Here is a 13,638-nt window from a genome sequence, read left to right on the forward strand (position 1 = left end):
GCTGTTTGCTTGCTGGTTGACATGAGATGTTTTTAACTTCTCTGAGTTGCAAAATCTGTAAAATCAGACAACAAAGCATACTTCATGGGAGTCCTGTGAGAATTAAATACAGCTGACAAAGGGGTTCAATAAAAGCACTGGACATGATTAATAAAAATGTGCCAATCCCCAAAAGTATTAATGATAAGGAAACTTTATTGGCACACATTTTATTTTACTTATACTTTATATTAGATAAGACAGCATTTCAGTTTTATATTTCAAAAACTCCTCTTATGTTTCTAAACACATTAGGAAAATATTTTAAAAATATTAAGTTCACTTTTTACTAACTTAACATTCAATCTGTGAGTATATTGACCCATGAACTGACCTTTCTACTTCATCAGTATTTGACACAAGAATTGAAACTGAATATTGAATGTTTTAACAACCATGTTAAAAATAAATGTTTACATTTATCAAGAGAAATTGTGACATCAAAGGAAGTAAACATCATGTCCAAAGAACAACTTCCTAGAATTCAAAGGGAATTTCCCAGCCCCAGTCCCCTTGGTGAGGATGTAGAAATGTAAATTACTTAATCAACCAGACAGTGATTGTTAAGAGTTCAACAAATTCTAAGCACTTGGAATTTGGGGAAATTTTTAAAGGGAAACCACTACTTGTTTTTTAGAGTGCTTAGTATTATAAAATAAATTTACTGGCCAAGATGAACTAATAAATATATTTATTTTTTTAAAACATTGAGAAAAAAATATATATATATTTAATTCAAGATGGTTGATTTATAGGTAGGCTACCCATATTTACATAAATTCATGGTGGGTGCATTGAATAGAAATTTTATCTGTTTTCTTGCTTTGGAAACAAATATTTTTTACATTGAAAAATTGCTCTGGAACCTGGGAAAGGTGGAAGCTAGAGAAAAGGATGATGAATAGAGAGTCATACATCTCCAAAAGGAAAATACTCAGTTTTAATGTTGCATATTGCTGGCAGGTAGACAGTGCAACATATATTTAGTTTTCCAATCAGCAAAATACCAGAACAGGCACCTGGCAGGCACAGCACAGTCCTCCAACATAAAGGAGACTGTACTTGCAGACGTCACAGTAAAGTGTAGTAAAATTTGATTTACTTTGGGGAGACTGACAAATGCAGGACTCACTAATGGGTTTCATATCAGACAGGTGTCAATACTAAAATTGCATAGATTTAATGTACCTGATCGATAAAACATGATCAATAAATACTAGTTTTCTGTCTTTCTTTCTTTTGAACCATTTTTTCTTGCTTTTTGGTCCTTTATTATAACGTCCGGGCTCTGTAACTGAGAGCATAGCCACGTGTGTTGAGATCACCTTATGGTTCTTTGTTCCCAAGTAAACAAGCCCAGTCTGGCTATGCATTAACCAATAGCAGGTGTTAGGCCCTGTCAAGGATCAGTACAGGGAAAGCAGAGACTCAGATAAAATAATATGAAATAAATTTATCTAAGCATTTCCATCCTTCCGTTTCTAGTTTCTCCATGATCCATGCGTTAGGAAGTATGGCAAGTATGCTGGCCGAAGTTTGGTCTTCTCAGTGCACCTCACTTCTGAGAAAAGGGGTAACTTATTTCCTATTAGAATCTGATTGGCTCAAATTATAGAGGCCTTCATCTCTTTAGAAGATATAGCACTGGCATTCATGCCATGGCTATTTTTCTTATGCAGGAGTGCTAACAAAACTAATACTGGAGTTTTTTCTTCTTCTACGCCTTACCCCTTCCAGAGAATGTCTATAATTCCACTACTTATAATAGTAAATCCAGATGGTAAGAATTCTCAAAGAAATGTGTTCATAAACACTTACCTGTTTCTTTCATAGTCATAGTAATGATAACTAATGCCTATAGTTTGGATTATAATTTATTCAAGTTCTCCAATCAAGACAAAAGTCTTTTAAGGGACTTTCAGTGTCTAGTCTATTATTTAATTTCATGAACAAAAACACTGTTACAGCCTCACTTTAAAAGATTCATTGCAAGGGTTAAGAACAGATAAGATGGATGTCTACAGTCTCCTGGAATTACAAATGTACAAACAAGAGAACTAATTTTTCTCTACTGTTTTTACAAAAAAATGGAAAGCTCTTTTTCGCACTAGGCAAACAGCAACTGGTTTAGTCTCATAAATTTACATATCCTAAGTAGTGTCAGTATTCAGGCAGATTAGATTAACAGTCCCTGTTTTATCATCCAAGGGGAAAAAAAGGAAAATATATCCAAAGTCATCTGGTTAATTGGAGGAGGTGGGGAGATGAAGTTCCTTCCATTAAGTTCTTTTGGAACAGTTGCAAGATCCACAAAATCTGTTTTTAGCTCAGTCATTCATCCTGTTGGATGTGTGATGTGTTTTCAATTTAATGATAATTGCCCTTTCCATTTCTTTGATAATTGCCCTCTCTATTATCATTTATGGAGATTCAAATTATAAATCAAGACAAGACAGCCAGAAAAATATTATGATTGTCCCTTCTGAGGCCACAGCAAACTCAAGTAACACTGCCAAAGTCTGAGAGTTTAAGCTGTTTTCATTTGCATGTTTCTGAACATTTTATTTTAGGGTCCAATGGTTTTCCTAAAGAGGAGGTTGCATGACAATAATAGAACTGAATGATAATGTGTATAGAGAATATAAATTTAGCTTTGATTCAAGTTATAAACTCGTATTTGAAACCAGAAACTCACTCTCCAGACTGAAAGTGAAGGTGAGGCATCAGCCACAAATGTTTGCTATTAGTCCCCCACTGCCTCCCAGAGCTCTTCTCTCTCTTGTTGGCCTATTTGGGAAAAATCCACATTCTTCTCACTGAATATGCTCCGCAGCCAGCACAATGGTTTGTGTAGAAAGACACGAGTGAGCTTTGCCTAACATTCCAGGAACCATCTCCCAAACCAAAAATAGTAAAACAAAAATGGCTCTTTTTTTTTTTTTTTTTTTTTTTTTTTTTACTATTCCGCCTCCAGTTTAGTGAAGTTCCGCCTTCAGTTTATACCTGCTCAGGAGATCCCATTATTAAATTCTCGGGAATTTGGCAAGCTGTTTGTTCCCTAAGAGAGCCACTGTTAAAAACTAAAGTGCCTATATTTAGAATTAAATACATTCTATTAAATACAAATATAATAAATACATGAAATTCATCACTTACTAATTATTGTGGTATATTGTATTATTTTCTTGTTCCTGAGGGAATTTATATCTGTTGTATCTGCATGTTAGAAGTATCATATGATGTCTCTGTATGAATTGTCTTTTCCCAAATCCACATTCTGTGACTTCATATTAGTAGCCAATATAGTGAATATTAGTAAATAATACTAAATATGGTATTTACACCACCCATTTCAGAAAATGCTAGAGATCGGTGCTTTTCTCCCTGAGAGCTGATGGTTAAACATTTTGCAGCCCAGCCCTGGACAGTAACACAGTTTTGTGAAGAAAGGACTTTGAAGCAGGGATGCTGTGGGTTTCCTTTTGGCTCAGTTAGTAGCCATATGAAATTGGACAGTTTAAACTCTCTCGGGATTTATTTGTCAGTCTTCTGTTTAATACATTTCAGTATCTTTCTATTACTCTTAGGATAAAATCCAAAATCCTTAGGGATTTTTTTTTCCCCTTACCATTGCCCCAGGTTTCTTTAAACTCCTTGAATCCCCTCGCTTCCTTCTGCCTAAGGGCCTCAGGTCAGGAGGGCTCTTCTTTTCCTTCTTGTCCTGCTAACTACTACCCATAATGTAGGTCTAATTTAAATGTCTCTTTCTCAAGGTAGACTTTCCTCATAGAGACCCCTATACTCCCCCATACAATAGGTTAGGACCCGCTATTATAAACTCCCATAGAAGTCTTAGCACTTGTCAAAAGTGTAACAGAAGTATTTTTCATGTAATTATTTGCTTAATATCAAAACCCTCCCTTTCATCTGTGTTTCTCACGCATGTTGGTATCACTGTTTAGCCCTGTGCCCGCAGATGGACACCCACTTTGCTAACCTAATAATCACTTAAATTTAATCTGTATGGTTGCTGTTTTACTAAGAACAAACTCTTTTTTTCAAAGTCACTCATTCTACCTAAGAGGCACAACTATAGAAGAGTTGTTAAGGACAGGGACTCTGAGGCTGAGCTCTCTAGGTTTCAATCTTGACTTCATCACTTTTGCGCTGGGTGGCCTAGGCAACCACTCTGTCCCTCTCTGTCCCTCCATTCCCTAATGTATGAAGTAGAGTTTTTAATAATAAGAACAACTACTTCCAAGGAGTTGTGAAAATTAAGTAAGTTAGCTTGTGTAAAGTGCTCAGAGAAGTGTTGGTCTCATAGGAGTCAGTACTTAACTGTTGGTGTTATTCCCGTTTGCCTTAACTCTTGCTGGGCTTTTGTCTAATTAAGCCATTTCCCAGAATCTCCACTTCTATGCAGACTCTCGGGCTCCCTAACCTTTAAGGATTTTAGACAATCCCACAGCTTTTAACTATCTCATCTATAGGAAGGACACCAAAATCTCTAGCTCTAGTTTCTCTCCTAATTTATAATCCTACAGTTCCAGCTACTTACCGCCATCTCCTTGAGACTTCTTGACACATCAAATGGAACGTACCACACCCGACTTCAATTACCCCATCCAGCTAGTTCTTTCTTTTGACATCCGTATTTCTGTTAATAGCACCACAATTTCTTCAGCAAGGCTCCAAGTTTCTAATTTATCTATGTCTCTTCTTTCGCCCTTTACTGCATGTCTCCACAGTTGCCAATTCCTATTGACTGCCTCTGAAATACCTCTTGCATCTTTTTCTTCTCTTTAATTCCCACTGCTACCACCTAGTCTAGGTTCTCATTAATCTCTTTCTTGTCTGGACTGTAAAAACAGCCTACTATCCGATCTTTACAGCTTTAGACTCAGCTGACATAACAAGAAGCATTCTTCTAGAGTTAGACACTCATGATACATGTTTCTCTCCCTCTCCTATTTGGCGTGATGTTTTATTCCTGTCTTCCCTCCGTGACATCAGAGACTTTGACCAGCTAATTTATCTTTGTACCTTCAGTATCTAATAGTACTAAACAGTTCTATTTATTATTAAACTTAGTACTATTATTAAATATCATTATCATAGTACTAACATGGGATACTATTGATATGGTGCTTTATTATTGAAAATGGTACTACTAAATTTTAAATATTGCTGAAATTATTTGTTGGGTTAATTATTGAATACATCTGTTTTCTGTTCTTGTTCTGATCTATAGTACACGCACTTCATCTATCTAAATTAGATTTCTAGTTAATTCACTCCCTGCCTAAACATAATGAGTGTTCCCCATTGATTGCCTAATGTCTAATGTCCCCATCCTGGAATAAAGACCCCAATTAAGAGTCCAGACTTAATTCTAGCAAAACTCCCTTGCACTCAAAATATTTTTAAAGTTTTGTTTTTAATTAGTGAAATGATAATATTATAATAGTTGTGATTTCCAAAGCTTCCTCAGGCTATAATCATACAAGAAAATAGAGGAAGCAGAATTCATCTTTCCTTATCAATTGCTCCTGCTCCTAAAACAAAAGGTGTGGTTAGTTAGGAGTTTGCCATTATAGTCTAGGCATGAGAATACTCATAATGGAAAAGAGATGCACATATTTAAATAAAAATATTAAGGCTATAGAGTTTCCTCAAAACTTCCATTTTAAAGTTTTCATTTTTAGATGTAAGAGACAACAAAACGTGATACTGGATTTTCCCATCTATTTTACTTAAACTCATTTCACTGTACCTCTTCTCTGGATGAGATGCCACAAAATATACTTTTTCTCTAAACTATGTTTATTTTAATTCTTGAGCTATTTAAGATATTGAATTATGTACTCTCTTCTCAGTGTATATTAATAATTATATTTTTAATTTGCATTTTAAAGATTAAAATGTTGCTTTCAGATTACTTGGTACTTATTTTTTTCTTGAATCTCACAGATTTTTCCCCCATGAATTGCAGATTAAAGCATACTCTTTCTTGATAAGTTTTTAAAGTGCTGACCTTGTATTCACACTGACACTACCACTACGTTAATAGAAAGGGTTATTCAAACATCTGACTTATTTATTAAAATGCTATTGTTTTAAACTTGGAAATTTTTCCAGAGATAATGATTTCAAAATTTAAGGAAATTACACACAGAGCAACTCTCTTCAAAATAGTTTTTATTCAACAACTGTAATAATGGTAGTATTCAAATGAGTCCAGCAAGTCTCATTAGGATAAACAAAGCATTCTTAAACTTTAGCAAAAATAATTTGTTTTGTACATTTCACTACATTTGGTTAACTTTACCTTCATTAGATTCAATCACAGTTAGTATGTATATTCTGTATGTAAATGGCACATATAAGAATTAATAGAATTAATTAATAATAGAATTAATCCTATTTCTGCTAACACCTAAATTATCCAATATGGTACTCATTGAACCTTATACTATGTGCCTGAATTCTCAAGAAACTATTGAAAATTGCTCGAATACTGCATTTTTCAAATATAAAATTCTATTTTAAAAAATAGACGTCTATCGGTTTAAAAGGTATGCCATGACTACAAATCAGCAATTACTCAATTACCTTTGTCCTCCCAAAAGTGGCACTGTTAGATAGCCAATGTTAATTCCTCCTCAAAGATGAGCTTTTTTATTACAGATGAAAAAATCCATCTTTCACAAAATTATACAATCAAATGCCCATCGTTTCTTTGAAATGTTAATCTTATATCTATTTCCTAACCATGAAATGAAGAAATTGGCAAGAAAACAACTTAAGTGCTACTTTATTCCTTTAGCATTTTCAACCGTAGCCTACAATTTTATCCCCATCTGTGTATTTACTTAATTAACCAAGGGCAGTGGGAAGCCTGGAGATGAGTCTATCTAGGAAATTTTCCTTTGTTCCTTGTCATAGAACCTTTACAGCTATGTTGGACCCTCACTATAAAACATGGCGCTAGGGAGCAAAATTCAGTATTAGACAAATTTGCCTTGGATCGCATCCAAGGACTGTCATTTTGATGCTCTTTTGCCAAGAGCAAGGTCCCATCCATGAGCCCTCAGGAAACTGTCACAGCAAGGTCACACAGTAAATAAGAAAGGAGGTCTATTACTCATCTATCATTTTAAGGCCAAGTTTTGCAGCCTCACTTAGCAATCTGGAGGAGAGCAAACACTACCTTCTACACTCAGAAAGTATTTTTTTTTTTACCATGTTTTAATTTATGTCAAACTTACAGTATGTTGAAAAACTAAAAATGTCTGATCCCCAAACTCTTATTCTCTTGCTATCTCACTGGTAATTTAAACATATAACCAACTGCAAGAAATCTGTCTTCTTTACAACCCCTTTAAATTCAAGAAACCAATAACTACTCTGACCTCTAAAAATGTGTAAATGCTTAGCACATCATGGAATTCTGTAGTTGAAAAATTTACTAAGTAATACTTTCTAATAAGCAGTCATTGCTTGCTCAGGGATCTTGATTATTCTTATTTCTATTTTAGACCAGAGACAGTGCTTGATTTTCCATTCCAAGTTTGAGACTCGCTTGATAGAAAATCCATCTATCTACACACTGCTTAGTTAGGAATAAATTTTAAACATTCAGAACCTACCTATACTAATTTGGCTTTTAGAAATTAAAATGAGCAGGAGAGCAGTAATTGGTTGCCAGGCCATGAATTGGCATCAGCATCTCACTGCTCTGAGATATTGTGGCTAACTGCTGCACCTCACCATTCCTATGCTAACTTAGCATTTTACTGTTTGCAAAGTGTTTCTAACTGGATTAGGAATGCTCAAAGCAGAGAGAAAGATATTTTTTGGTAGCCAAAAACTAACTGCTTGAATAGTAATAATCAATAAATAATAAATATGTATACCATCAAAAATGAATGAGGTAAATTAAGTATACTCATTTTATTAAAGGAGAAAAGAATCTTTCTCTGCTACAAATGTGAGATGATCTTGAGCCCTCCTATCAGGCATCTATCTGATGCCCAGGTAAGTGCATTGCGAGAGGACAAGAAAAAGTCAGGAGGCCCATTTGCAGCTGGAGTTTGCAGAAGCTGCTGGAAGTAAACAATAGCTGCTGCAGAGAATGATTCTATTCCCAATATAGAAAGTTTCTTCCTTTTCTATCAATGGTAAGCAGACACTTGCTTTGCTTGAGGAAATGTATAACATTTCTTTTGAAGCTTTAATCATCGGCATCTGATATTAAAGCAAGACAGATAACTCTTTCCTATGCATTGGGAAAGAATAATTGACAACTGAAAAACAGTCAGTGGTTTGCAAAGACTATGAAAATGAACAAACCAAAAGTTTGTATCATCTGTGTATTTTTAATCCACGACCACTCCAGATCTGAGGGATACAACTACCTAAGAAGAAAGAAAATCCCGAGTCATTTTATTTTTCATATTTAAAATGTTTCTTGAGTTCATGTTAATATTAATTCCATAAACTCCTCATATTCTGGTATTTTCATTCTCCCTTCCCCATCCATAAAGACTTGCTTTCTAATTTGCCCTCACATTTTTTTTTCTTGCCCACAAATTATTTTTTTCTTATTTCAGCATATTATGGGGACACAAATGTTTAGGTTACATATTGTCTTTGCCCCACCCAAGTCAGAGCTACAAGGAGTGTCCATCCCATCCCCCAGACAGTGCGCACCTAATGGGTGCCCTCACATTTTTGTTTGCGGGAGGAACAGATGCTCAGCTCCTAAGGGTCAGAGTTGGCCCTTTCCCTTCTATCACTACAGCAGGGAGGCACAGGGTTCTGAAGCAACGGTGGCAGCTTTCCAACAGCTGGCCTGTACTTCTACATTTAAAGTAAGCAGGTGGCACCAATGGACTGTCTAATGACTAATAAGATAAAAGTGCAATTGATCTTTTTATTAACCCATCTTCCCAGGTGGGTGGCAGCCTGTTCCTCCCCCTTGGGTTCAGTTACATTGTTCAGTTCCAGGAATCATTTTAGATCCTTTCACTTTTTTTGTCTGAGCTGATACTTAAACCACGGGGGCACCAACACTGATATTCTGTCTCACCTAAATTCTATCCTCTGTGTACCTACAAATGGGTAAATGCCTTCATAATTTGAATCTGATAAACAACATTTAATGCACATGCTAATGCATCTTCAATCCTATTGATATTTTTTCATGCTGAATTTGAACTGTGGGTTTGTTTGTCTTCCTTCTAGGTCACAGACCACCCACTTCCTTTAAACCTCACAACTAGTTCTGAAGAATATGGAGCTTACATAGATTCATAAGGTAAATGATTATTTTCAAAATAAGACATAATGAATTCAATTATGGTATAAATTCAAGCATCATGTAAGTGTGTTGTGCTTTATCTGTTGATGGTTTTCTAAGTTATAGTATTGGGTGATCTTTTAGTACAAGGTAGAATCATGATCCTGGGTAGAGATGAGGGAAGAAGAAAGTACATATGTGAGTTCCCTCTTTTCAGGAGTTAGGTTGTTGTATGCTGCTTAAGGCTAGCTGTCTACCTAGATTTCTTATAAAAAGTGTTCTTGTGGTCTTAGGAAGCTCCTGCCTTTGAGTATGCCTGGACATTATAAATCACATAGCCAACTAGAGATCAATTAGAGCTGGTATTTTCATAAATGAAGCTAGAAATTATTAGAATGCATTCCTTTGTAGAAGTAGGAAGAGACACAAAACATCCCATTGAGGCTACCTCCACCACAGTTGTTGTTAGATGAGGAAGTAGGGGATGAAGAGATTTATAAAGGATGGCCTAATATTTCTATTTTTATGAATCACAATCATCATTTACTTTCCTGGTTATCATTAAGTAATTGTATAATAGAAATCATTAATTCATGTTAAGGTGTACTCATACAGGATCTTTGATTCCACCTATAGCAAAATGATTAAAAACCTAGGCTTTGGAGACAATCTAAATTCAAACCATGGTCTGTCACTTACCAGCTATGTAACTAAGGGCTTCAGATTTCTCATCTACAAAGTGAGAGAAATAATTGTAACCACTTCTAAGAGCTGTGTCATAGTATAAACAAATTAGTATGTTAATATGTAAAGCACTTAAAATATTGCCTGGTACCTAGTAAGCACTAAATTTACCGATTAAGCTCTGTTTCTCTACCTCATCTCTTTATTTGTTTCAGTTTCTCAATTCTCTCCACAGTCTACAAATTTGGGGGCTGTGGGAATTATTAAGGAAACCAAACTCTCAGTTCCCTTTTAGCGGCCTCTCTCCTAAAGGAGATATATTACACCTTCATGTAAATGCCAGGAAGGAAAATAATTGGCATCCTATTGCCCTTTGAATGGGTTCCTGGCGAGCCCTAGGTGGTGTGACGTGTAAAGTGACCCGAAAGTGGGGCGCCTGCCAGCTCAGTGCACAGCGTAGTGGGAGAATCAATTAGAAGGCTCGTCGCCATTTCAGAAACATGCAAACATCAATTGGCATAGAATTTCAGGAAGCAGAATAAAAAGGAACCTACAAAACAAAAAGCCTTTCAGGGGGATGGAGGCACAGTTCTTCCAAATCACAAACGGATGATTATGATCACCATTAGAGCTTAATGAGCCTATATGTGGCTAATGACTTCATCTCTCCAGTAGATTTGCCAATAGTCCATGTTTCCACTCACATTCATCCTTCTCTTCTAAGCATAACCATGGTGCTAAGAGCAAGTCATCAGATTTCCCCTTCCCCCATTAGCAAAAACATATCTCTCAATTCTACACTCTCCTGTTTCCTTTCAGGAGTGAAGGCAACAGATCAGAGAAAAGAAAATAAGACCAAGGTATGGTGTATAGAACCCTGGAAAACCTGGGTTCAACCCAAAATTGGTCATTAACTACTCTCTGGCCTAGTTTTCTCATCCCCAAAATGTGATCAGTCACTTTCTTATTTACATTTACGTAGTGAGACATCACTATTCTATTTCCAAGATAATATTAAAGAAAAAAAAATGTGAAATCCATATTTTAACATAAGAGATATCATTTATTTTCTTTAATTTAGATAATTGCTATTATTTATTATAGCTATATTTTAATTTTAATAACCCAAATGCAGAAGATGGTATTATAAGGTTTAAATAAGTTATCTGCTGATCCATTAATTAGAATAAGAAGTAAGACCTAAACTGAAGTTAGAATCTTTTTTAATTAACCATATTATTAAAATATTGATATTACCTTAGTCCACAGTGATATTTACTGTCCAAATCATTTAAAGGGGCAAAACCTTCTAAAGAACAGATATTATAGGTTTCTTATTAGAAGCTAAAATTTTTATAAGAATAATAAATACCATTCCCCATCATGATTCTTATGTAAATGTTTCTTTCATTTTTTTCTATTTTTAAAATATAATCCAGTAAATACAGATCTTAAAAGCATATAATACATTAAAAGCAAGGCAAGCAGTATTTATCATGGAAGGGATAATGTTAGATGTTAAGACAATGCATTAGTGTAATACTTCAGAAATTCTAAATTGTTTTGTGTTACAATATTCCAATATACTTTTTCTGGGGTCTTTATGCTATAAATAAACTTTGATTACTATGATTATGTAAGAAAAGTGAATGAATAATGTCTAGTCCATTTAACTAGCATTTCAGGAAAGTACCATTATTAAAAATACATGGCAGAGATTCCACTTTTGGGCTCTCAAATCTGCCTCTGAACTTTCTGAGTGACCTTGAATAATTAGCGCCTATCTGACTAAAATTTTTGGCATAAAATTTGAAGAAATGGATAAAGGGACCTAAAAGTTGAAGGCTAATTAAAAAAAAAAAAAAACCTTCCAAGTGACAAAAATGTTTAGCAGAGTGAAATGTGCACCAAAGCCACCAAATTCTGCTGTCCAGCATTCCTTGTTCCTATGCCTAGGCCTCTTACTACTCTGATTCCACCATTTCAAGAATGAAAGAGTAAGTTTAAAATAGATCTTCCTCATATTCACTGAAAAGTTTAAAAGCACAAAAAAATACAAGCTGAATTTACTTTTTGGTTTTACCCACTAGACGTACGGGGACTTTATAAATTTTACTAATTTTCACTAATTTTATTGGGGGGTCTATAAAAAAAAATATGTCAAAAACTTTTCCACAACAAAGTCGTATAAAAACAGTGTGAAGTGTGGCCCCTGCTCTTTGCAATTTATTTATAGAAGTAAAACCAAAATATACAAAATAAATATTAACAAGAAAAGGCATATGTATATGCTCATTTCAGTATGATCAATTATGAGTTTCATTGGAGTCCTGATCGAAGATGTGGGATCCAAGATATGGTTTTAATAATAAATAGAGTTTCGATATGTTGTGCTTTTTTGAGCTACATAACCAATGATATGATGAATTTATATTATCCAGGGTCTATGTAATGAGCTATTTGATCACTAAAAGAAAGGCATGAATCTGTTGAAGGGGCCACGCAATTCACTGTGAAACTAGGTAAATTCCAGCATGCATATCTCTCAGTCTCCATGTCCTGTGAGAATGTGGATAGACATCCCACCAAAATGCCCAGCTTAGCCAGAGTCTGAGGCATTCCACTCACATTGCAACAGGGTGCAAAGAATTCATTTCCTACAACTACCATAGCTGAGGCACAGCCTTTAAGACTTAGATGTTGGTCTTATGTACAAAGCTCACTGAGTAACCACATTTCTCTGAAATAGAGACCCAGAGTTCCTGAGGCTCACTAGGCATGAGCATTCTCTCCTGAGGACTCAGTTTTCTTAGCTCTCCTTCTTGGCTCATCAAGCTGCTTTCTTTTGGTTTCTGACTTGCCCCAAAGTGAACAAGTTGAGAAAGCTGGTACCATTGACCTCAACACAGAGAGATTTGAGAATGTAGATGAGTCCATTTCATTCCTACCTCTAAGAACTAACCACTTGCCATTTAAGGGGGAAAAAAAATGAGATCATTCTCATATTAATAGTCCAAAACTTGACTTGCAGAAAGAAAACTAAAATTCGATATTGGTCTTAAAACTTTAAGTTGCCTTGTGTTGTGAAAGTAAACTGGGAGTATGCCAACAACAAAATCATACTTACCATTATTGAGGAGTTTATTGCGTGCTTACCACTCTGTTATGAGCTTTTATTTACGTACATCGCATTTAATTCTCACAAAATTTATATTAGAAAGAAGGTACTGTGCCCACTTTAAAGATAAAGATATGAGGCTCAGAAATTTAATTTGATCAAGTTTAACAAGAAGCAAATGACAGAAGTCAGGATTTGAACTCACATCTCTCCAAGGCCAAGGCCATGCTCTTTCCATTAAGTACATTACCTTTCCAACCACTGTCTAATGATACTTTGGTTATACGCTCAGGTACCAGGAAGATGGCTGAGTTGACAGTTTTATTGCACGTATGTACATTAACATCAACCGATACTTATTATTTAGTCCCATGAAGTCAATGAATGTTTTGCAAGCAGATGGGCTACAAATTCAGAAAAAAATCAATGAATATTTGAGTAAGCAAGTGAATTATGAAGAGTAAAAGCATTATATGTGCTTTTTCTTGGAAGTAAA

General features: G+C 35.2%; 1 protein-coding gene across 3 annotated transcripts in view; it reads left to right on the forward strand.

Moving 5' to 3' along the window:
* Positions 1–13,638, forward strand: part of ADGRL2 (adhesion G protein-coupled receptor L2) — a 632,947-nt gene that overhangs the window by 119,353 nt on the left and 499,956 nt on the right. For all 3 annotated transcript variants that reach the window (XM_075999599.1, XM_075999596.1, XM_075999609.1), the window contains one exon: positions 9,286–9,358. The gene's annotated coding sequence lies outside the window, so the exon portion shown is untranslated. The remainder of the gene's footprint in view (positions 1–9,285; positions 9,359–13,638) is intronic.

Source organism: Microcebus murinus, chromosome 2, assembly GCF_040939455.1.
Source record: "Microcebus murinus isolate Inina chromosome 2, M.murinus_Inina_mat1.0, whole genome shotgun sequence".
In the NCBI taxonomy this organism is placed as follows: Eukaryota; Metazoa; Chordata; class Mammalia; order Primates; family Cheirogaleidae; genus Microcebus; species Microcebus murinus.